At 50.1% G+C, this 23,416-nt stretch overlaps 1 protein-coding gene across 4 annotated transcripts in view; it reads right to left on the reverse strand.

Annotated features, from left to right (window-relative positions):
* The window catches only part of AFAP1 (actin filament associated protein 1), a 141,019-nt gene extending 119,920 nt beyond the window's left edge, over positions 1-21,099 (reverse strand). For 3 of the 4 annotated variants that reach the window (XM_081812688.1, XM_006736086.3, XM_081812687.1), the window contains exon 1: positions 20,896-21,098. The gene's annotated coding sequence lies outside the window, so the exon portion shown is untranslated. Of the gene's footprint in view, positions 1-20,895 lie in introns of all 4 variants that reach the window. The other variant, XM_031030999.2, reaches the window with a different exon arrangement.
* Between the last annotated feature and the right edge of the window lie 2,317 nt (positions 21,100-23,416).

The following is a 23,416-nucleotide window of genomic DNA, read 5'->3' on the forward strand; positions in this document are numbered from 1 at the left end:
CATAAAGCTGCCGTGAACGCTCGCGTGCAGGGTTCTGCGTGGACACAAGTCTTCATTTCTCTGAGACACACGCCCAGGAGCGCACGTGCTGAGTCACGGGGTGGTTCCGTGTTTAGTTTTTTAAGAAACTGCCCCACTGTTTTCCAGCTTGGTGGTCCCATCCTGGGCTCCCGCGTATGAGGGATCCGCGCATGGGGGGTCCGGCTTCTCCGCATCCTCGCCAGCACTTGGTGGTGTCGCTGTGTCTTATTTGGGCCACTGCTGTAGGCTTGCAGTGACCTGTCACTGGGGTTGGATTCGCATTTCCCTAACGGCCAGTGAGGCTGAACGACTTTCGTGGGCTCGCCGGTCACCTGCCCGTCGTCTGCGGTGAACCGTCCCTCTGTGTCCTTGACCTGCTTCCTAATTGCATTGTTTTTGTGACTGCTTTTGAGAGGTTTTTTTTACACATCCTGGACATGGGTCCTTTTTCATATACATGGTTTATAATGTCTCCTCCTGGTCTGTAGCTCGTCTTTAGAAGAACAGAAGCTTTTGATCTTGATGAAGCCAATCAACCAGCTCTCCCTTCCATGCTCTATGTGTCAATGTGCAGTACAAGTAAGATCTCTTTATAAGCCCTGCTTCTCAAAGGTTTCTGTGTTTTCCTTCTCAAAGTTTTATAGTCTCACATCTTACATTTAAGTCCACGATCTACTCTGAGTCGACTTTTGTTTATGGTGAGACTTAGGTCCGGGCTTATTCCGTTGCCCATGGATGTCCGGGTGCTCCAGGCAACGAGGTCCACTTTGTAACAGAGAGAGAAGCAGGCCAGTTCAGCACCCCATCACAGCCAAGCCTTGTTCTGTGAAACTTTAATTCCAGTTACATATTGGGCAATGTAAAACGTCCAGTTCAAAAAAACACAGCTCTGAGTATTCGTACCTTAAAATTCTGATTTCTGCCTATGGTATCAGATACTGTGGTCATCGATATCACAAATAAAGCCTAAACAACAAGCTAAAACATATAATAAAAACAATTAGCACGTGTGTCTACTGATTAGGATCTTATTTCCCATCTGTTGGGGGAAAGGTGGGTCGTCACTGCAGACCCTGGTGGCTGGACAGAAAACGTGTGTCCTAGAACAAACCTGAAGTGTACTTCTCTCTCCTACCAAATGTTAGGGCTGAAATTTAGACATTAAATATTCAAGTACTTCATATTCATTGAAGGCAGGATCGTTGAGTTCAGACTAATGTCTAGGGTCAATGACAAAGATACGCACTTCATGGCCATTCCAACCCAAGTTCGGCTCTCTGACCTCCAAGAGTTAAGGGCCCGTGGAATCGGGACGGCTGCCTGACTCAGATAATCTGTGCTTGGTTCTGCTTTGCCACTTTCCAGCTATGTGACTTTGGGAGGCTCCCTCAACCACGTGGAGCTAACGGCCCTTATCATTAATGGGGGATAAACACCACCTCTGTCGCCCAGTTAGCGGGAAAGCGAATGTGCGCCAAGTTGCCTCCCAGTGCCCGGCACACGGTAAGCCCCTCCATTAGAGCGCATAGCCTCATCATCCAAGGGAAGGAACAACTTTCTTTTTCACTTTCCCAGCCTCACCCCACATGCAATCAGCAGAGAACAGTAAAAGAAAGAAACAAAAACACATGCTCAATTTTTAATAAGAAATGTTTAAAACAAAACACAGTGGGGGAGGAGAGGGGAGAGAGGGAGGCCTCGGAGGGAGAGATGCCGGGACAGCCCTCATTACTCCCCTCCTCCTCCCAGGCGACCATCAGACCCCACAGCTGGGGGGGGAGGTGCCTCCTCTGCTCAGAATGCCTCTTCCCAGGTGTTCGGAAACCGCCAACACCTTGAGATGGGCTGGCGGTGGGCTTGGGGTAGGAGAGCTACAACTTAAAGAAACCGCAGCACAGAAAATGACCCACATAGGAGGTACTGACTGCTATAAATACTTGGCGGCAAAAGCTGATGTCATGCCTTCTCTACAGGAGACACCCAAATCAAACTCGCCCAAACAGCCGAGAGAGCGTAGAGCAGGCACCCAGCGCCGTGGCCACAAGTCCGATGCTGCTCTGTCCCCGAAGCATTTACGACCCAGCCACGGTGACCTCCAGCACCCAGCCCCGGCGCTCTGTGCTCTTCCCACATCTCACAAAGCTTTCTCACTGCACTGGGGTGACATGTGTATCAACCAACGCACTCCAGAGCCCCACTGCTCTAACCCCCGGCCCCTCAGCAGAACTCAGGGACGAGTAAAACGGCTTCTTCCAAGTGGGAAAGAGCAAGAGCGCCTGACCCACCACAGCCAGCATCGAGCCCCCTCAGCTGCTTGTAAGCGACCAGTCTAGTCCCGGGTGACTCCCCTTCCCACAGGGTTGGGGGTGACGGCTCACCAACTAGAGGGGCGTTAGCACTGACCTCGACTCAGGTGGCTTGAAATCAGTGTCAGATGAGCCGTCATAAAACCAAAACCGAATCTCTGACAAGTGTACAAGAGGGGGACAGAGAGTAGCGAAAATGGCTATCCCACGGGCCACCCAGTCACCTCCTCTCTGTGCCCCTTCTCCCTGACAGGGCCGGTCCCTCCCTGCACTGGCGGGGCCCAGCATCTGTGCGGGTCTCTCCTCTACCCCATCCCAAACATGCTTTCAGGAAAAGCTCCTCGGATGGCGCCCCACCCAAAGTGTAGTCAATAAATGTTTCCTGCAATGAGTTAATGTCCATCACTTTAACTTAACAGGAATCCTTTCGGGGGCGCCTGGGTGGCTCAGTCGTTAAGCATCTGCCTTCGGCTCAGGCCATGATCCCAGGGTCCTGGGATCGAGCCCCGCATCGGGCTCCCTGCTCCGCGGGAAGCCTGCTTCTCCCTCTCTCACTCCCCCTGCTTGTGTTCCTGCTCTCGCTATCTCTCTGTCAAATGAATAAATAAAATCTTTAAAAAAAAACAAAAACAAAAACAGGAATCCTTTCGAACGTGTCATCCCTCTTGGAAATAATGCCGTGAGCTGGAGCAGGCGGCTTCTCTCTATGACGGTTTTCTCATTTGTAAAATGATCAACGCTAACAATAACCACACTCACCCACAGGGTTGTTGTGGAAAATCACGTGACCCAGTTCGTGAAACAAGCTTAGCATACAGGACCAGACACATTCAAATGCTCGGTAAAGGTCAGTAATCATTAGCTACGATTACTTAGCCCTCCACGGGCAAAAGAGCCAGTTAGATCTACACATATCATCACAGAAGGATGTCTGTCTATACTACTGGGGTAGAGGTGTGAACAGTGTGTATCAAATACTATTTGTTTTTTTAAAAAAATACCTCCAAAATGTACATTTATATTTGTATGTACACTGGAAAAGATCTGGAAGGAAACACACCAAATATTAATACTGGTTACCCCAAAGACAGTGAGGAAAGAATCATTCCCCTTTTGCTCTTTGTCTCACTTAACTATCTATCTGAATTATTTTCAGGGAGCATCTATTCCTTCTGTGGAGTTTCTCAAAGGAATTCACCGCCACTTTTCCGGAGAAGCAAGCTGCATCAGGAGGGTAAAGAGAAGCTGAACCGGATGAACCTAAGTGTCAAGTCCAAGCTTGGCGTACACGTGTGCACCAAACTCCCGCAGACACAGACCACCGTCCCTCCACCTTCTCTCTTGTGGCCTAATCCAAGACTCAGAGATTGAGATTGTTCTAAGCAACCTCATGCTTTGTGCGTGTGTCTTCCTCAGAGCAGTCGGGAGGTTTGGGGCCCATCAACCACCCTGAGGGACTTGGCACCAGCCTTCCAAACTCCTCCAGTGTGCGCACCTGCCCAGCGTCACTAGCTTGCCCCTTTGTGTCCGAAACTGGACTGCAATCCCTTGTGGCCTCAAACGCACCTGACATTAGCTTGTCATTCCCAGCACACTTGGCACAGTGCACACAATACAACAGAGAATAACTGTGCTAGGAGGCACCTTAGAGCACATGTCATCACCATTCTACTTACAAAGGGACATGCATCCGGGAAGGGACATGACCTGTCTTTGGTAACTCGGCGAGTCATCGCTCGAAGCAGGGCAGAGCCAGGTCTCCTGACTCCCAGAAGAGTGCTGGTGTGCAGTCCCATAACAAGTATTCATGTGTTTTGTAGGCCTTGAAAGTCCTCACTGCTATAAACACGATTTCTCTGGGACTGCTCAGCCCAGAGTCCTGAACGCCCATTGCTGGAAAGAGGGTACAGTCCCGTGGCTTATTAAGATGATCCATCAGAAAGACAGCACAGCTGACAGGGAGGGGGATTCACACAGACTATAATTAGCTCAGTGACCCAAACAAACCAAACCAAAACAAAACACTCCGCCTGAACAGAAAACTTAAGTCTGACGACAAATTCAAGACAGATCCACAACACTGGGAACGTGATGGCTAAAACACAGAGCTATCAGATAACTGGTTGTACGTAAGTACGGATCTAAAATTTCCATACTTTTGGAACAGGAGGGCTATCTGGAATTTGTCAGAAAGGCCCTTTTAAACAGTATTATTTGATCCCTACCACAAAAATAAATAAACGTACATTTATACATACATACACACACAATTCATGTATGAATTATACTGTTCAGTTCATATATTGGGAAGTTGGACAATATCAAAATTGTTATGCACAATCGTTTTAGACTAAATTCATAGTGTGGTATGCAATGGTCCATATTTGGGGGGGGTCACCTTTCTCCGGATGACAGCAAAACCCAGGGGCTTTATAGGCAGATTTTTTTTTTTTTATTAAAGATTTTATTTATTTACTTGAGAGAGAGAATGAGAGACAGAGAGCACGAGAGGGAAGAGGGTCAGAGGGAGAAGCAGACCCCCCGCTGAGCAGGGAGCCCGATGCGGGACCCGATCCCGGGACTCCAGGATCATGACCTGAGCCGAAGGCAGTCGCTCAACCAACTGAGCCACCCAGGTGCCCTATAGGCAGATTTTATGCTGTCACTAGACTGGATAAAAGAAAGAAGGAAAGAGAATTTAATGATCAAGGGAGCAAATTTAATTACTCAACTGTACTTGCTTCCCCAAACAATCTTGTAAGTCACATGGAAAATATAATTTACTGAACACAGACAGCTGCTACAAATTGAAAGTGTTCCTAACAAGGTTCCCTTTCTCTTACCAAAAAGCTGGAACCCCTCAAACACAAATGGCCTAGACTTCGCCCGTAGAATCAATCTATATCAAATGGTTTGAGAAGTCAAGACAATTTATTTTTTTAAAGAATTTATTTAAGAGGGCGCCTGGGTGACTCAGTCGGTTAAGCGACTGCCTTCAGCTCAGGTCACGATCCCAGGGTCCTGGGATTGAGTCCCGCATTGGGCTCCCTGGTTAGCAGGGAGTCTGCTTCTCCCTCTGACCCTCCCCCCTCTCTTGCTCTCTCTCTCTCAAAAAAAAAAAGGTCTTAAAAAAAAAAGAATTTATCTGAGAGAGAGAGACAGAGAGCAAGCGAGCATGAGGTGGGCGAAGGACGGAGGGAAAGGGAGAAGCAGACTCCCCGCTGAGCAGGGAGCCTGAAGTGGGGCTCGATCCCAGGACCCCAGGATCATGACCTAAGCCAAAGGTAGATGCTTAACCAACCGAGCCACCCAGGTGCCCCAAGAAGTCAAGACAATTTAGGTACGTTTTGAGATATAAAAGAATCTACTAACGTTATTTTACCATCTGCACTGCCTTTTGAGGACTATCCCTAGACTCAATAAAAAATTCTCTTACTCTGAAAATTCCCTCTGCACACACGCACATGTGCCCACACGCACACACAGACACACGCACACATGCACACGCACACACACATGGCCTGTAATTCCAGGAGAAGGAGTAAACAGTACATAATTACTGTCAAAGGCAATGTATATTTTATGTCAGCTTGCCTCCAAAGAAAACAGATTTTGAAATTTAGAAGGCTAAATTCAGGTCATGGCTTACCTATCTCTAGGAGACTAGGCAAATTCCCTAATCTCTCTTAGCTTCAGTCCCCTACTCCTTAAAATAGACACATTTTTTTTTAACCTAGCTATAACACTGTCAAAGAACAAAACACGTGAAGACTTACTGTGTTGTCAAGGGGCGGGAAAACCGGCCCCTTAAATGATGACAGGGAGAGGGTTAAATGGTCCAACCCTGATGAACGGGATCCCAGCAACACCCAATCAAAATTTCAAGCGTGCACACCCTTTGACCCAGCAGCTCCACTTCTAGAACCATCTCATGAACATACTCATGCCCCTGCACAGGAGTTACATAAACACAGCAATGCTTCTTATTCTAAAAGACTGGGAACGATGTCAACGTTGAATAATAGTGTTCATACTACGCCTACCTCTGTGTTTTTTCAAGAAGACACAATTATCCATAAACGCTTGACCGTGCTCAGATAAGCCTCAAGGATGCAAACGCAGCTGGTCACGTGGTTACGGGAGCTGGACCGGGGACCAGAGTGGGGCCCCCTTTCACTCTCTAGCACCCTTTGAATGTCGCCCCACTGCTCATGTCACGTGGTCAAAATACAGGACTGAGGCAAGCATTTCTAACCTGACTATAGAAGAAATAAGGTAACTAATAACAGCTACCTCACAGGATCATTGTGTTAATTAAATAAGGCACAAAATGTCAGAGTTCTAGGGATGACAGCGCAATTTTGATCGGGGTGTCGGAGAACGGGTCATGGAGAGGGAGTACTTCACACCTCAAAGGATGGGCAAGGTTGGAAGAGGCAGCCATGCGCAGAGGAAGCGTGAGAGAGCATAAATTGTACGTGCAGCTCTTACACTGGGCTTCAGGAAAGGGCTCACACGACTAGCTGGAGTGCAAGGTTGGTGCCAGTAAGAGAGAAAGGAACCCAAACCTACAGATGGCATCTAGATCACGAAGGCCTTGAATGCCGAGCCAAGGAATCGGCCCTGTCTTAACAATGGAAAATCGCAAAAGGGGTTTGTATAGATGGGGAATGCTAAAAGTAGAACACCATACGTGATTTATTCCTGCCATGGGGTAGGGTGGAAAGGGCTGAGGAAGCTATCCTAATACAGACAAGACGCCATTGGGAGGACATGAGCAAGGGTACTGGCCCCGGGATCACGGGGCTGTCTCCACATACAAAGTACCATGTCTTTATTTTTATAGCACTGCCAACTTATATACAGACTACAGTATTCTAGAACCATGTCTGTATTAAATTAATCATCTCGGCCATAGACCACAGACTGGGGGTGTAAACAACAGAAGTGATTTCTCCCAGTTCAGGAGGCTGGAAGTCCAAGATCTCGGCGCCCGTCAATGCGGCTCCTGGGGAGAGCTCTCCCCTGGCTTGCAGACGGCCACCTTCTCGCGGTGTGCCCACACCATGGAGACGCAAGCTCTCCGCTGTCTCTTCTTCCCAGGAGCCTCCTCTCATAGGACCAGGCCCTACCCTCACGACCTCATCTAACCCCGTGTACCTGCCGAAGACTCCACTCTGGTACCATCACACCGAGGTGAGGGCTTCACCAACTGAACGTGGGGGGGTCCACAACAGTGTCCTGTCAATCGTGTTGAATCAGCAAAGGAAGGAACAGGAAAAAAGGTAAACTATATGTCAACAAGTCAATATCGTTTACATTTATAACACGCAAAGGCCAACTTAAAATTTCTGTGCTAAAAAGAATGAGAAGCAGAGATAAATGAAAATCAGTTAGAAAAATATTTCATTTTGGGCCGCACATTTACTTTCCTGTGGCAGGTACGTGAGCTTTTACTCCCAGCTTTGCCACCAAAAACGCTAGAGCATTTCCCTGCGTCCTAGTTTATCAGTGCGATCAGTGGGCTGACCCACAGTTCAATACCCCGATGTCAATAAAGGTGACAAAACTCACTTTCACTGACCAGGTGGACAAGCGGAGACCAACCACGAAGTACACAGGAGACGAGAAACTCAGGGATTTGGATCAACCACAAAGTGGATAACAAAGACCCAGCCGTGGACAAAAGCAGATTTTTGTAATGATGAATGAAACATGTAACCACACCAAGGGGATATTACTGAAGCCTTCCTATTTTAAACCTTGGAGGTAATGGCCCTACGGTTTACAGGCACTCTGATGTAAATGTCAGTATGAAAAACTTTTTCCAGCAGCCACATGAAGCTACAATACCCAGAGCAACCTAGCCCCTTACCCACAGGAATCCACTCAGGGAACTGGCCCCTTACCCACAGTGACCCTCCCAGGGAACTGGCTCCTTACCAACAGTGACCCTCCCAGGGAACTGGCCCCTTACCCACAGTGACCCTGCCAGGGAACCGGTTCCTTCCCCAGAGCCACCTGCTCAGGGAACTGGCCCCTTACCCAGAGCAACCTATCCCCTTACCCACAGTGACCCATCCAGGGATCAGGAAGACAGACTGCTATCTAAGAAAAGTCCAGCAACCCAACCATAACCCCTGTGACCATCAGCCAGGACCGGATCGATAATGGACACCTTCCCTGATTTCTGTCCTGCTTTGGACTCAGGACCAACCTGAGAAAGCCAAACCCGCTGAGAGAAAGGAACCCCCTTCCAGCCTCCCCAGGCCCCCAGTCCTCATCGGGCTCACACAAGAGCCCCCTTTTCTCCTCTGGGAAGCCCCCCTCCCCCGTTCTGCCTGCCTCTGGGTCTCTGCCAAGTGTGGGTGGCCGACCCCCTGCTCCAGCCAGCGCTGGGTACACAGCTTTGCCTTTCGCATATGTTTGTTCTTCATCTATTTCTACAAAGAAAAGTCTTAAACCAGGGGCTTTTCTCCAGGTGGTCACTCCGTAACTCAACTGTGACGCAGCTTGTCCCAAGTCTGGAGACATCATCATATCCCCCAGGCTCTTTCCACAAAGCCCCATGTACTGGGGTTCTTAGTCCTTCCCCCTACCACCAGGGAAGTGACCGGGTATTAAGGAAAGTTTAAGGGCTTTGGGGTTAAACCCCAGAGTTCATCAGCATCTCACTTCTCCACTTATAACCATACGATGTTGAGCAAGTCCCTTAACACCACTAAGCCTCTGTCTCCATCTTTAATAAAAATAGTATTTACCGTTCAGCTCGTATTGAAGGGGACGTTGTACGTAAAGTGGTTCACACATACTCCCAGCTGTGGGCACCCCCGTCCCGGCCCTCTCTCCCCCAGGAAGAATAGCAAGACACCTCAGGATGAGGCTGATGGCCCCTCACTCGGGCCCCTTTCAGTCAACTACATGCGATGGCACCCAGGCTCTCGGAGGGCCACGAAAAAAATGTTTGTTTCCACTTTTCAACTTAGGTATGGGTCGTTCTAACTCGCGCTCAATGATCCTTCGTTAGGAAGTGATTTTTCCACGCTGCCCCTCACTTCCACTTTTAGCAGACTCGGATGTGCCCTATTCACTCACTCCTAAATCTGCTTCACAATCAGAAACAAAACTTTAACCGCCCACACCGTTCCGAGTGCCTTCCCTGCGGAGCTAGAGCCCGGACGCCGTGCCAGGCAGCCCAAGCTCCCTCCCACAGCCCGGCCGCACCGTCCCACCGGCAGCTCCGGGAGGCCGCGCCCGACCCAGGCGGCCTCAGGTCCACCAGGCCTGTGGCTGCAAACCAAGGATGCAAATTTCACCGCCCGGCAGCGACCGCGACAGATCCCACCCGCGTCTCCGCGCCGCCGCTCCCTACTCAAGCCAGAGGCTCCCACGTCCGCCCCTTTGCTGCCGCCGCAGGTACCCCCAGGCTGGGTGCTGTTCTTCACCAGGGTGCACCTGAGTCAGAGCTGTAACTGCTACGAGTAGCCCCGGGCGTGCTGTTCCACTCAGGAAGCCTCGCGCACGCTCCACGTTCGTTACCTCGCACGCCCGCTCCCCTGACCAAGCAGGCAGTGTCTCCACGTTGTCCAAGTGGCTCACAGAAGTTCCCGATGAGCCCAAGGCTGCACACTGCTAATCACTGAGTGGCAGAGCCAGATGCCGGCCCGGGTCTGGGGGGCCTGTGTCTCCGCCCTCAGCCTGGTTGCTCTCCCCAAGCGCCGTGGGCAGCCGACAGACTGCCAGGATCCGCAGGCTTCAGAAATGCCCTCCACGGTGGTACAAGGGGCAGTTCGTCGTCAGGGAGGCAGGGTGTGGATCAGTAGAACCCTTCTGTTCTGTGGGGTTATCTCACCCAGAGGACAGACGGGCTGAGAGTTACGTGCGATGGCCCTCATGCACAGTACGGAAGCTTCCTTTGCACTCCCCCAAATACAGGTGGCACGCGGGGTCCAGGCATGATAACACCCTCTGGGCCTTGCCTGACAGGTGTCCAACCGGGTGGGAGGCCCAGGCTCTTCTCTCACAGCCCAGGTTGGCCCAATCTGTCCCACATCGAAGATGTAACACATTCATGGCAGGTGGACAGCTCCTTTGCTGTGGTCACTTCCTGCCCTGCACTAAAAATACCGTGAATTCGGGAAAGGCCATCCAAGGGGGACCGCCTGGAATCTTCGAAGGGCCGAGAAAGCGCCAGCTGCTCAGTTTCACCCTGGGAACCCCTTTCCTCCTCCACAGTCCACCTCCAAACCACGTCCTCTGTGGCGCCATGCCCCCACGCCCACTAACGTCGCAGAGCATCTGGCTCCCCCCTCTGCCTGCATTTGTCACAAGCCCAAGCAGCCAATGAACACACAATATGTCTGCCCCCCTCCCCGCACAGCTGTCCGGGCCGCCTGGGCCGGGACTCCCGCCTCCAGACGAGGCGCTCTAACTGCCCAGTGGCTGATGGACGGAGTGAGCGCGGGGGGGCACGGCGCACGGACACCGAAGACCCGCCCGCACCACAAGGAGCGCCCTGCAAGAGCCACCGGGCGGCCAAGCGGAAGTTGCTGGCACTGTGAAAAGCTCCATTAAGACAGTTCCTGGCACACCAGTCAACTCAGCGCCGAGACACCAAGAAGTCCGAGCAGATAAAGAGGCCAGTGTAGCATGGAGTCAGGAGCCCAGGCTTTGGCCTTAGCAGTTGAATTCCGCTTACCATGTGATCTTGAGCAAGTTATTCAATGTCCCCTCCTCTCTGGTTTTTAAACTGAGATACAGCTGACATCCAACAACGGACTGCTTTGAGGTGTACAACATCAGGATTTGATACATGTGTATGTTGTGAGGTGATCGCCACGGTAAGTCTGGTTCACACGGATCATTTGTAAAGCATTACCGATTTTTCTTCTCATGATGAGAACTTCAAATACACCACACAGACTGCTAACTCTAGTCCCCAGGAGTCTCGTCTCGTTCCGTCACCTGCAAAATGAGGACATGACCTACCACAGAGTGGCTGCAAAGGTGAAGAGAGGTGTGGACGTGAAGTGCTTGGCACAGTGCCTCGGGCACAGTAAGCACTCAACCCACAGATGCAGTAGTGATGGGGGAGGTGATACAGGACGCCGAGCTTCTCAGAAGGTCCTACAGACAGAATGTTGGGGTTCCCTCAAAATCCCTACGTTGAAACTGAACCCCCAAAGGGATGGTCTTAGAAGGTGGGGCCCTCAGGCCATCAGGTCATGAGGATGCAGCCCCCCCTGAATGGGATTAGTGACCTTATAAAGGGGACCCCAGAGAGCCCCATTATCCTTCTACCACATGAGCACAATGCAAGAAGACGTCATCTGTGAGCCAGGAGGGCCCACACCAGACACTGAATGGGCCAACACCTTGATCTTGGACTTCTGGCCTACAGAACTCCAGATATAAAATTCTGGTGTTTACAAGCCACCTGGTCTTTGGTATTCTGCTACAGCAGCCTGAACAGACTGACACAGAGGGTCGCTCTTCAAGAGCAGGAAAATTGAAATAACCCACCTGGAGAAAAAATTCAAGTAACTTTCCTATAACCTCCCAACATACGAATCTGAATTGATTGGGAAGAGGGGATTTTCACAATATCACACCACATGTCCTCAAGATTCATCCTGATTGTCACTTTCACTTTTGTTTCCATATCAGAGAGTTAACGTAACTGAGAACTGCATGCTGTACACGTTCCGAAAAACCATTTACTTTTCAAGAGCCATTCTCGATATAGGGTTCCATGCGTTCTCCTTTCCTCTCTGGACATCTGTCACACATGTCTTCATCAAACACCCCCCCAGGAGGCCTGTGTCCTGCTCCCAAGAAGCCATTTCTGTTTACTACTTCTGGTAGAAAGTTCCAGACTAGCTGACAGCCCCAAGCCTAGCTCCACCCACCGTGGCTAAAAATACCCCCAGTATGTGGCACTACTACCTAGTGTCCAGAACAAGAATCCATCATTACTACTGCTACTTTCCCCTTTTCCTAATATTTTTTACGGTTAAATAATGACCCCAAAAAGGAGACTTCTCAGTGCTGCCTGCCCCCAGCAGCGCTGCATACCACGTGTGTGGGTACAGTCAACTAGGAGCGCGCCAGGTCGAGGGAAAGGAAACAAGGATTTCCAAACTCTGAACTCACTGATGGCAGCCACACACAGAGTACCGAATGGGCACTCTTAGATTTACAAAGTGGAGGGCAAAATTTAGCTGCGACATGCACGGATGGGAAAGAAATGTGTTTGAAGAAGGTGTCTGGAAACACAAACGCTGTGTCTCATGCCGCCAAGGACGGAGAGGTAACCTTTTTTTTTCCATACTGAAAAATAGATAATGGGCTGAAAGGTAATTTTTCTCGCAGACTGCAGTCGTGTCATGAAGCTACTATCAAATATTTCAGACTTTGTTAGATAATCAAACTGAGAAACCATATTAAAATAAACCTTTCCTCCAGGAAGCAGAGCGCAATAAAACCACATCTAACCACATCCTCAAAACCAGAAAGGATGGAACTGTAAAAAATATGTATTTTCAGGGACCATAAACGAGTTCCTAATATTAAAAAAATACGTATATAACAATAAAAATTCATAGGAGGGTTTAGAGAAAAGGCTGGAGAAATCTTCCAAAAAGGAAATCAGAGACAAAGGAGTGGGTAAAGAGAAGAGCGCAGAAGACCCGTAGGGGGATGTGTGCTCAGAATAAAGGACAGGAGTCCACAGATGGGGCAGGGCCCACCAAGTGCCCAACACAAGGAACAAAAACAAGACCCACATGATGACATGACCATCACAAAATTTCCAAACACCAGGAACAACAAAGGCCTAAAAGATTACGCAAAGGAAAATGTGGGTCACCTACAAAGAAAAGGCTTTGGACACATCAACTGTCACACTGGAACTTGGAATTCTGAGCAGTGTCTTCAAAATTCTGCAGGAAAATTATTTCTAGCCCAGAATTCTATACTCAGACAAATGGTCAATTACATGCGAGAATATCAACATTATACAAGATCTCAAAAAATATATATATTTCTTCGACAGCTACTGGTGTATATGCTCCACCAGAGTAAAAGAGAAAACTAAAAAGGAGAAATCTTAACCCAGGAGAGAGTGAAAGAAACTCTCAGGGTGATAGGGAAGATCTAGGAGGACAGTCGCAGTAGGCCTAACAAGGAGGCACTGGAGAGGAAAGGCAGCAGGATGAGAAGTTCAGAAGAATTATTACCTGGTGGGTGTGGATGTACTGAGAGGAGACTGACACTTCTGGGGTGAGGGGTGAATAAAGGACAGACACAAAGAAAACAAAGCAAAACAAACTCTAGGAAAACAGAAAGGAAATGTAATCAAAACAGACCAAACATCTCAGCTGTGAATAACATCTCCACAGTTGTCGTAAGTGCTGCTGAATTCTTCAGCAAAATCTTTAACATAATCACACAGAGAGAACAGGGCAGAAAGAGGTGGCAGTGGGAGGAGGCAGTAGGATAAGTGATCTAAATCGGCTTCTTAACAGTAGGATGTTTCACACACACAAAATCTGGAGGAAAGAGCTGAAACGTTAAAATGATGGCCACTGAGGAGCAGGAATCAGGGTGGAGAAGGGCAGGGTAGGTGATTGCTGTGTTTTTGTTCTAAGTCTCACAGAACTTTTGACTCTTAAAACTGTGTGCCTGTAGAACTTTGTTCAAAATGAGCATTAAATTTTTAAACAAAATCTGATACTTGACTAGCAGGAAGATCACATTGAGTGGTGTGTTCAACCTTCTGGAACCCAGCCCCGTTGAAAATGAATGGCAAGCTGGAACTCCTCTCCCCACTAAACACACACACGGGTGTGGACACACAAAATGTTTGCCCAGGATCACAGGCAGTTCATAAATTCCCGAAGGCCAGCTTTAAAGCCTTAGAATTCTAGATTCTGCTTTCTTACAGGAAGTTTATTTCAAATCAGAGCTTGTCATTTGTTGTAAAGGAAAAAAAAAAAATCCTTATGAAAAACGATTAAGAACACCTACATGATCAAATGAGGTCATGCTTGGTCTTAAATCCTTGGTGATCATCACCAGTTGTTTCCTGGACCACGAAATACACCTCATTCCTAATCATCAATGAAAGTGAAAACTTGGTTTTATTGGGCTTTGCCTCAGCCTTGAAACAGACTCTCTAAAACTCAGGAATGTGAATCCCCTTTGGGTTGACTCAGCTGTTTCCATTCTAGAAATGGACATGGAATCCTGCACTCTCTACCCCATGAGGACAGAGTCCTTCATGTAAACCTTGAAAAGGCAAGGCCCTAAATGCCCACCACCACCCGCCCCCCCCAGCTGGTTTTTCTAATTGAGGAATTACTCTAATGACTTCTTAGCAAAACTTCTCTAATCAGAGCGGACCACTTAAGTAGCCCAAAGCACAAAAGTTACTCTGCTTTTGATTGAGGGTCTCTCATGCTGTAACCCCACCCACAGCTCCACAGCGAATCAGAAGAACTGTCTTGTCACTTAATAGGGATCTTAACGGTCCTGCCGATTGGCTTAAAATTCTGGTGCCTTCATTAACTTACATATCAATTCAGGTAACAGTAACAACTTCATCGGTCACTGCTAAATGGATCTGCTAATAGTGGAAGGCAGAATAATGGTCCCGAAAGATGTCCAAGCTCCAATCTCTGGAACCTGTGACTATGTCACATTACATGGCAAAGGGACTTAGCCTTATATGGGGAGGTTATCCTGAGTTATCTAGGTGGGCCACATCTAATCACATGGGCCCTTAAAAGCCAAGAACTTTCTCCAGGTAGAAGAAGAGATGTGGCAGAAGCAGAAGTTGGGAGAGCTGGAGTAGGCTTCAGTGGCCCCTGCTGGTTCTGGGCTCATGGGGGTGTGTGCAAGGACGAGAAAGAGGTCTCTAGGAGCTGTGGGCGGCCCTCCGGCTGACAGCCAGAGAGGAAACAGGGGCCTCACTCCAACAACTGCAGGAACTCTATTCGGCTGATAATCTGCACGAGCTTGGCAGCAATTCTCCCCCAGATTCTCCAGGAAGGAACGCGGCCCTGCCCACACCTTGTTTTTTGCCCGGTGAGGCCAGTCAGACTTTTCACCAGGAGAACTGTGAGATGACAGATCTGTGTTGTTTTAAAGCTGCTGAGTGTGGGGTAATTTGTTACAGCAGCCACAGGAAGCCCATACGGTGGCAGATGTGAAAACACCCAGCAGGGTCCTGTCACCTTGTTGACATTCGAGAAGAGTAAACCGACTGAAGTCAACAGACAGCCATGGCCAGCCAAACATTTAGAGATCTGTTCTGACAAATGCAGATTTGGGGAATTACCAAGTGCCCAGAACATTCTACAAATTTTAGGTTTCGGGTAATTCACTGCCCTTCAACTTAGAAACCTGGGATACCTGTCTTGTCCGATAAACTCTAAGTAGTATGTAGGGGAATAAATGCTGGATTGTGTGCACCATCCCGGCCCCCAAACTTTCCTACGGACCTCTGGCAGCGCTTACTGCATGGTACTGAGATCATACCCAGGTTTGCTTCTCCCCCTGGACCACGGAGCCCCCCGCCCTTCACGCAGGAGTCACGGAGTCCCACCTCATATGTCCACATCTACCATAGGATTTGGGCACGTCGCAGGTAACCTGTATAAAGGTTTGTTGAGCTGCGTGACAGTATAATTTAATATCTGTGTATAAAAGGTAGATTCTTTGAGGACTAGTGCTGTGTTTTATTAGCCATTGTATCCCTCCCACTGGGAGGTGGGGGGAGCTCAGAGGCACTGAGCAGTGGGTAGAGAGAAAGAAAAGGCAGGAGGGAGAGAAAGAGACACTGGGAAGTACTGCAGTCTCCGGAGCAGGCTGGCCTGTGGAGGGGAAGGCCCGAGAAACCCTGGAGCTGATGCCCACTGCCCCCTCGTGCTGGGTAGCTCCGATGTGAACCGGCGAGTGCTTGCTGACCTTGACCTCAGACTGCCTATTGCCTTTTCCTACAGCAAAACAGGTCACTCAGGAACTGAAATGTCAAGAAAGTGTGCTTCGTGAAAGGAGCATCCATGGGATCGCACGAGCCTGAAGAGACAGTTAAAGGCTACGTTATACACACGCCATCATCTTGCTTACAAAGGATTAGTGGTGACTCAACATGATGTTTCCCCACAATGCTGAAGTATCAAACAGCACTGGCCAATTAAAGGTAAAAATCCTAAATGAACTTGCCTGACACAGCTCGTACTAAGGGCCATCTGTACGTTAAACATTTAGAGATTTGAAGAACAACCTGGATTCACTAAAGTGTTAATGAAGTAATTTTTTTGAAAATCCTTGGCAACATCATATTTTACAACTTACAAATTGCATTACTTCCCTGATTTCATTGCGTCCCCAGGACAACCTCTTGAGCTACATGGAAGAGGCATAATGAACAGCTAACTCCATTTTACAGCTGAGGGAGCTGAAGTCCAAAGACGCACTTGGACTTCACGAAAGCCTTACTAGGACCGAGTCTCTAGTTCCATGTCTCCTGTCCAAGAGAACCAAAGGAAGTAGTCTTCACTGTGTCACTTGTCTTTACATCCTGCCAACATAAAAAGATCTTGAGTGAGGTAGCCTGCAATAACAGGCACATACATGGTGAGGACTTTAAAAAGAGAGAAGAAAATCCATTTGGTGGGTGATATGGGGTTTGGGGTGGAGGTTAGGCTTGAACACCAAAGACTGACTTTGAGGCATATAATACGTAAAAGAAAAAGGTGATTTATAGAACATCGTAATCTCAAAAAAAAAAAAAAGGAAGCACCATCAGTCCTTGAAAGCAGGGTGAATGAGGCTTTGTGTTTGGGCCCCTGAGTGGGAGTGAGGGGTCCTCTCTTCCTTCAGTAAAGAACAAGAGAGGACAACTTTGAAATGCAGAGTCCAAACTCTACCATCTCTAACCCCAGGCATTCCATTCCATGGGAGACTCCTTTTCATTGGATCCATATAAAGATCCAGCCGTCTATGAATGAAATGGTCATCTCGACACAGAATAAGCATTAACTAGTTAAGTTTCAGTGAGAATATCAATACATCCTAAGAAAACCACAAAGAAGATCCAGATGAGTTTCCGAAGGCCCTTCCTAAAATAAAATCACTAACAAACCACATGTAGTATGTAACAAAGCACTTTCTTTTTAATTAGGAAAGGATGCAAAACAAAAAAAGGACAAAACTCCTACTGAGTTAAGTGAAAATCCTAATTCACTGGCATCGCTACCAGACGGCTTATCCTATTTTTAATCCCGGTTTATCCTATTTTTAATCCCCAAAGAAGACTAGCAGAGAAAACTATGTATCCTTTCTATAGACAGACATGTGGCTTTCAGGAAATCAAGCACACCAAATTCCCATTTTACTAAACAGATAAATTGGAGAGGAGATTAATAGTTTAAAGGATTAATTACTATATTCCTTAGACTTGGAGTTTCCTTACAGGCCATTCAACATTGGAGATAATTTTTTGCAAGCAGCAATTTTAAACTGTGCTTTAAGCCATTATATAAAGTCACACGCACCTACTCAAGGCACTCTCCAAATTCCACTTATTTCAGACTCCCCAAATTAAAATCTCTGTGAGAGACTGGGACATACAGAAGCCTACAGTTGGCCGCCTTCATATGACACTCAAAAGATCAACGAAATGCTCCAGACAAGAGTTCTGCACCCAAGGACTTCATTAAGGAAAACATCAAACCAATCTGATAAGATGCAGATGTTGCAAGGACAACATAACTATAAAGAATATGCAAGCCAATATCAAAATGTTGCTTCAGTCTCCTTCATAGACTCCTGTCCTTAAATCTGAGACAAAGGATACACCCATGCACCTAAACTTTTTGAAGAAAAAGAGAAGAACTGCCACTTTCGAATCTGTATTTTTAAAGATCTCCACTTGTGCTAAGAGAGCTTTCCTCTGCTCTATTTGGTTAAAAGAATTAAAGGTTTAGGACTAAGAAGATTCTTCCCCCGTGTTAAGACTCTCAAAGGTGAAGAAAGTCAAGCCCAGAAGGGGTAGCTTTGCCGGAACAAGCAGTAACTTAATTCTGGAGGCAGAAGTAGACCGAATGAATGCTAATCAAGTACCCTATACTCACTCGTGCAGCAAACACTAGGAAGTAACAGCAAGTATTATTCTAAAAACCCTTGGGAGAGTTGAAAAATTGCAGAATTGTGAAGAAATAAATCACATGAAATATCTGGAACCATGGTACAGGAAAAAAAAAAAACCTCCCATTTAAATACGCCTCTTCTCAGCTCTGGATACAAACTGTGCGCATCTCCATCAGAGCATTTATCACACCATACTACAGCTCACCGCTCTGTCCTAGAAGACCTCAGCTCTAGAGGGCAGGACATAGGATTCAGGGAAGGCTTCCAGGTGGAGGAGTCACCTAAACTGACAGGGAAGAATGGGTAAGAGGAGCTGCAGGTGGGGGAGAGGGGTCTGCATGCAGAGTTTGGACTGTATAAGAGCAACAACTGCATTATTACCACATTTTCGTCCTGTCCTCCTGTTATTTATACACCATCTTGTTCACAAAGAATTTCAGTTTGGATATTAGAACGACTTCTGCTTATGCCTCAGTCTTCTGCCTTGGACCAGAACAAAACACTCCTAAAAGGAAAAGACTGTCTTGTTCAACTTTGCATCCCCCAGAGAAGAGAATTATCCTTGGGACATTGTAGGTATTTCCACTTTATTTAAGTGGCTGAAAGATACAGAGCCCGCAAGGTAGCATCAAGTCTTGACATCAGGCTGAAATCTGAGTTTCTCCACCCACAACCTCACCCTCCCTATCCCTTTGTCAACCTGACCTCTAACTGTAACTGCTTTGGCCTCATTCCGTGGGTGTGGATTCTCCTCCTTCAAATGCATTTTCCAGCCCGCCAAGAGAGTTTCTTCCACTCTCCAGGCGCTGAGCGCTGCAAAGTTAAATCTGGCTTTAAAGATTTTTTTTCTTCCCAATCCTAACGGAAGAAATCAAGGAGCACCAAGCAGAGGGGCTCAGCTCCCTCCAATCAGAGCCAGCTCTCGCGCTGGAGCAGGAAACGGGGCGGCCTGACGAGGGGTCCGGCAAGGTGACAGCCCGCGTTCCCGCGGGACCCGGGCCACGGAGAGGGGTGGGTTCCCGGAGAAGGGCAGCCGTGAGATGCCGCTCCCCTTTCTGCTCATTTGGCAAAAAAAAAAAAAAAAAAAAAAAAAAACAACAATAAACAATAAAAGAGCGAGTCAGCTAACCAGGCCAACTGCGCCCCTGGTGCACAACCCCGCTACACCCGGCCAGGCTCCCCTACCCGCACAAGGACCTCCTCACCACACAGACCAAGGCGCACGCGCTGGGGTGGTGGTGGTGGGATCACACCCCTACAAGCCCCCAGACGGGGGAGGGACAGGGGCAGAGTCTCCCAACTCGCTGGTGCCAGGACACCAGGAGCCCGCGTTGGCAACGCATTCATTTAACCGGTCATGGGGGTGGGTAGCGAGAGAAAGAGTCTCTCACTCTCAGGGTGAGCAGGACCCCCACGATCAGAGTCCATGCAGTCATCCTCAATGAGACACAGTAACCCGGTCACACCATGGGGGGAGGGAAGACAGAAACAGTCTCTCCCACTGGCAGGCTGTCTGGGATTCCCCACGCGCAAGGGCCCACGCAGAGCTACCTTCATAGACACACCGAACCAGCCAAGCCGTAAGGGGAGCGGGGACCGAGACAGTGTCCCCACTCTGCTCAGAACCCCCGCGCGCGCATTTACGCGCGGGTCCACAGAGGGTCGCAGCAGGCGCGGAGCCCCCTCGATGCCCCCCAAGGCGGAGACAATGCCGGGGCGCCCAGATGCGCGACGGCCAGGTCAGTCCTGGTCCCCATCCTCCTAGCGCTCAGGGCGGCGGCCGCCACCTCTGGCAGCGACCCCGCGGTGGCCCCGCTTGGACCTGCCACACCCGGCCCTAGGACCCCCGCCGCCCCCGGATCCCTGCCGCCTGGGACCTCCACCGACCCAGGACCCTCGCCCAGCCCCGGGACCCCTGCCGCCTGGGACTCCGTCCAACCCCTGGACCTCCACCTAGCCCTGAAACCCCAGTCGGGTCCGCGGACCCCCACCCGGCCGAGAACCTCGCCCAACTCGAGACCCCCGCCGGCCCGGGACTCCAGCCACCTGGGACCTCCGCCAGGCCCAGCCCGGCCGATCGGCCCTGGGACCCCCGTCCAGCTCCTGGACCCCCACCGGCCCTGGTCCCTCCCCCGGCCCCGGAACCCTGACTGCCAGGACCCTGTTCAGCCCCAGGACCCCCACCCGGCCCTGAGACTCCCGTCCAGCCCCTCGACCCCGTCCGTCTCCGGGACCCCCGTCCAGCCGCTGGACCCACACAGGTGCTGGCCCCTCGCCAGCCCCGGACCCCGTCCGGCCCCGAGACCCCCGTCCAGGCCCTGGACCCACACCAGCCCTAGCCCCTCGCCCGACCCCGGAACCCTGCCCGTCCCGGTCTCGGTCCGGCCCGGCCCCGCCGCCGCCGCCGCCTCACCTCAGGCCACCGCCTCGGCGGCACTCGCTCGGGGCCGAACGAAACAGAGCCAAGCAGCCGGAGGAGCCGCGGCCGCTGCAACAATGGAGCCCCGGGGCGGGGCCGCCTCCGCCTCAGCCCGACTCCGGCTCGGGCTCGGGCTCGGGCTCCGGCTCCGCGCGGAGCAGCCGCGGGCGCCAGGCTGCGGCCGGCTGGAGCAGCGCGCAGGCGCACACGCCCCGCCCGCGCCCCTACGCTCCGCCCCCAGCGGCGCCCAGCGCTCGGGGCCCGCCCCCCGACCAATGGGGAGGGAGCAGCGCGCAGGGGGCGGGGCCGGGGAAACAAAGGAGGGGGCGGGGCCGCGCCGGGGCGGGGCGGCGGGGCGGCGGGGCTGCGGGACAGCTAGCGGCCGAATCCAAGGCCCAGCCCGGGAAGGCCGAGCGTATTGACCACTCGGAATCTGCTCAGCCGGCTGTGCTCACCCCAGACCCCAAATTCAGGTTTGTAGGGTTGGCCTGCGTTACAGAAAGGGAAAATGAGACCCAAGGAGAGAGATCACCTGCCGCCCCAAGTCACACAGTCCTCCTGTTCACTCATTCATCTTTTATTCATTCGACAAACATTTTCGCAGCACAGAGGATATGCGTTAGGAATGGCGTAGAGGCAAACTTGGCCCTCCCGCGCAGAACCAGAGATATCTCGGCGTCACTTTAACTCATGATAGAGTCAGGAGCTGGGACGCCTGGGCGGCTCAGTCGGTTAAGTGTCTGCCTTTCGCTCAGGTCATGTTCCCAGGATCCTGGGATCGAGTCCGGCACTGGGCTCCTTGCTTAGCAGGGAGCCTGCTTCTCCCTCTCCCTCTGCTGCTCCCCCTGCTTGTGCTCTCTTTCTCTCTGACAAATACGTAAATGAAATCTTTGGGGGGAAAAAAAGAGCCAGGAGTAAAGCTGTTGTCCTTTCCCACCTCAAAGCCTTTGTGGTTTTGCTATTTTGCATCTGAAAGGCCCTCCTTTCCTCTCCTCTCACCCCCATGTATTCAAGTGTGGGTCATCTTGAAAACCTCTGTCCTCATTGTATTTTATCTTTCAGCATCATCTGACATGCATTCTGGGTTTCTCTCTACCTCCCGAGCTGCTCCTCAAGTCTCCAGGATCCATCCCCCTGCTCTGCTCAACCCCTACATCTTGGGGTGCTAGGGGAGCCCTTGGCTGGGGCCCGATGCCCTTCTATCCACCATGGACTCTCTTAACCAGGAAATCTCATGCTCTTCCAGGTTCCATACTGTGGTGATCGCCAGGTCTCTATCTCCAACCTTGCCTGACCCCCTCCCAGATCCCCAGCTGGATGCCCACGAGGCATCTCTAACTTCTCATGGCCAACACAAGTGCTTTATTCAACAGCCCCCAACCGGTTCCTCTGCATTCTTCTTGTTCTCAGTAAATGGCTTCCATCCACACAGTTGCTCAGGCTAAAATCTGAAATCCGTCCTTGAGTGCTTTATGTCCCTTGCTCCCTGATGCAATCCCACTCTGCGTTCCCACCTCCTTCACAGCACCAACTGGAGTTTCCTGTCTGAGTGGTTCCCCCCACCATCCTCAGTGAAGTGTGACCTCTCCAGGACGAGGCAGGACTCTGACTCACTTCTTTGCACAGAACAGAGCCTCGTGCCCTTAAGGTATTCAGGGGATGGTGAGAGAATACATGGATAAATGGATAAGGTCCCATTTCCTTGCACATGCAGATACACACACACACCCCACTGAAAGCCTGACTTCCAAACTTCCAAACAAATTCCTCCATGAATATAAGAAGCTTCCCTCTTCCTCTCCAGCCAGGCCCCCACTGTGGTTTGGGGATGTCTTCAGAGAATAGGAAGATACCCTCCCAGGGAGTAAAGTAGTTACTACAAAGGAGGGTCACTCCAGGCTGCAGACCTTTGCACATACTGCCCTCTGCCTGACACACTTTCTCCCTGTTCCATCCAACTCCTACTGACACTTCCAGCTTCTCCCTAAATGTCACTTTCCCCAGGAAGGCTTTGTAGCCACCCCGACATCAAGCACAACTGTGACAGACACACCATCAAAAAGCTAGGCCCCCTATCATGCAGGCCCACAGATATAAATTCGACATCAACCTGAATGAGCTTGGGAGTGGATTCTTCCCGAGCAAAGCCTCCAAGTGAGGATGCAGCCCGGCTAACAGGTTGAGTGAAGCCTGAGCAGAGGACCCAGCTAAAATGTAACCCAGAAACTGTTAAGACATGTGTGCATTGTGTTAAGCTGCTACATTTGTGGTTATTTCTTCTGAAACAATAAAAAACTAATACCAGGACCCCTCCCCAATACAGACATTCACAACACCCTGTACGTCTTTCTGGCATTCATCTCAATTACACGTGTTTGTTTAAAGCCTCTGTCTTGCCACTAGAGCTGAAAGCCCCATGAGAATAGGAATGGGATGTGTCTTGCTCACCCTGTGCTCCAAATGCCCAGCACAGTTCTGTTCCAGGGGAGTCGGCTGGAGAAAGACCAATCAGTCT

The sequence above is a fragment of the Leptonychotes weddellii genome, chromosome 2 (genome assembly GCF_054177405.1).
Source record: "Leptonychotes weddellii isolate Sample4059 chromosome 2, ASM5417740v2, whole genome shotgun sequence".
NCBI lineage: Eukaryota > Metazoa > Chordata > Mammalia > Carnivora > Phocidae > Leptonychotes > Leptonychotes weddellii.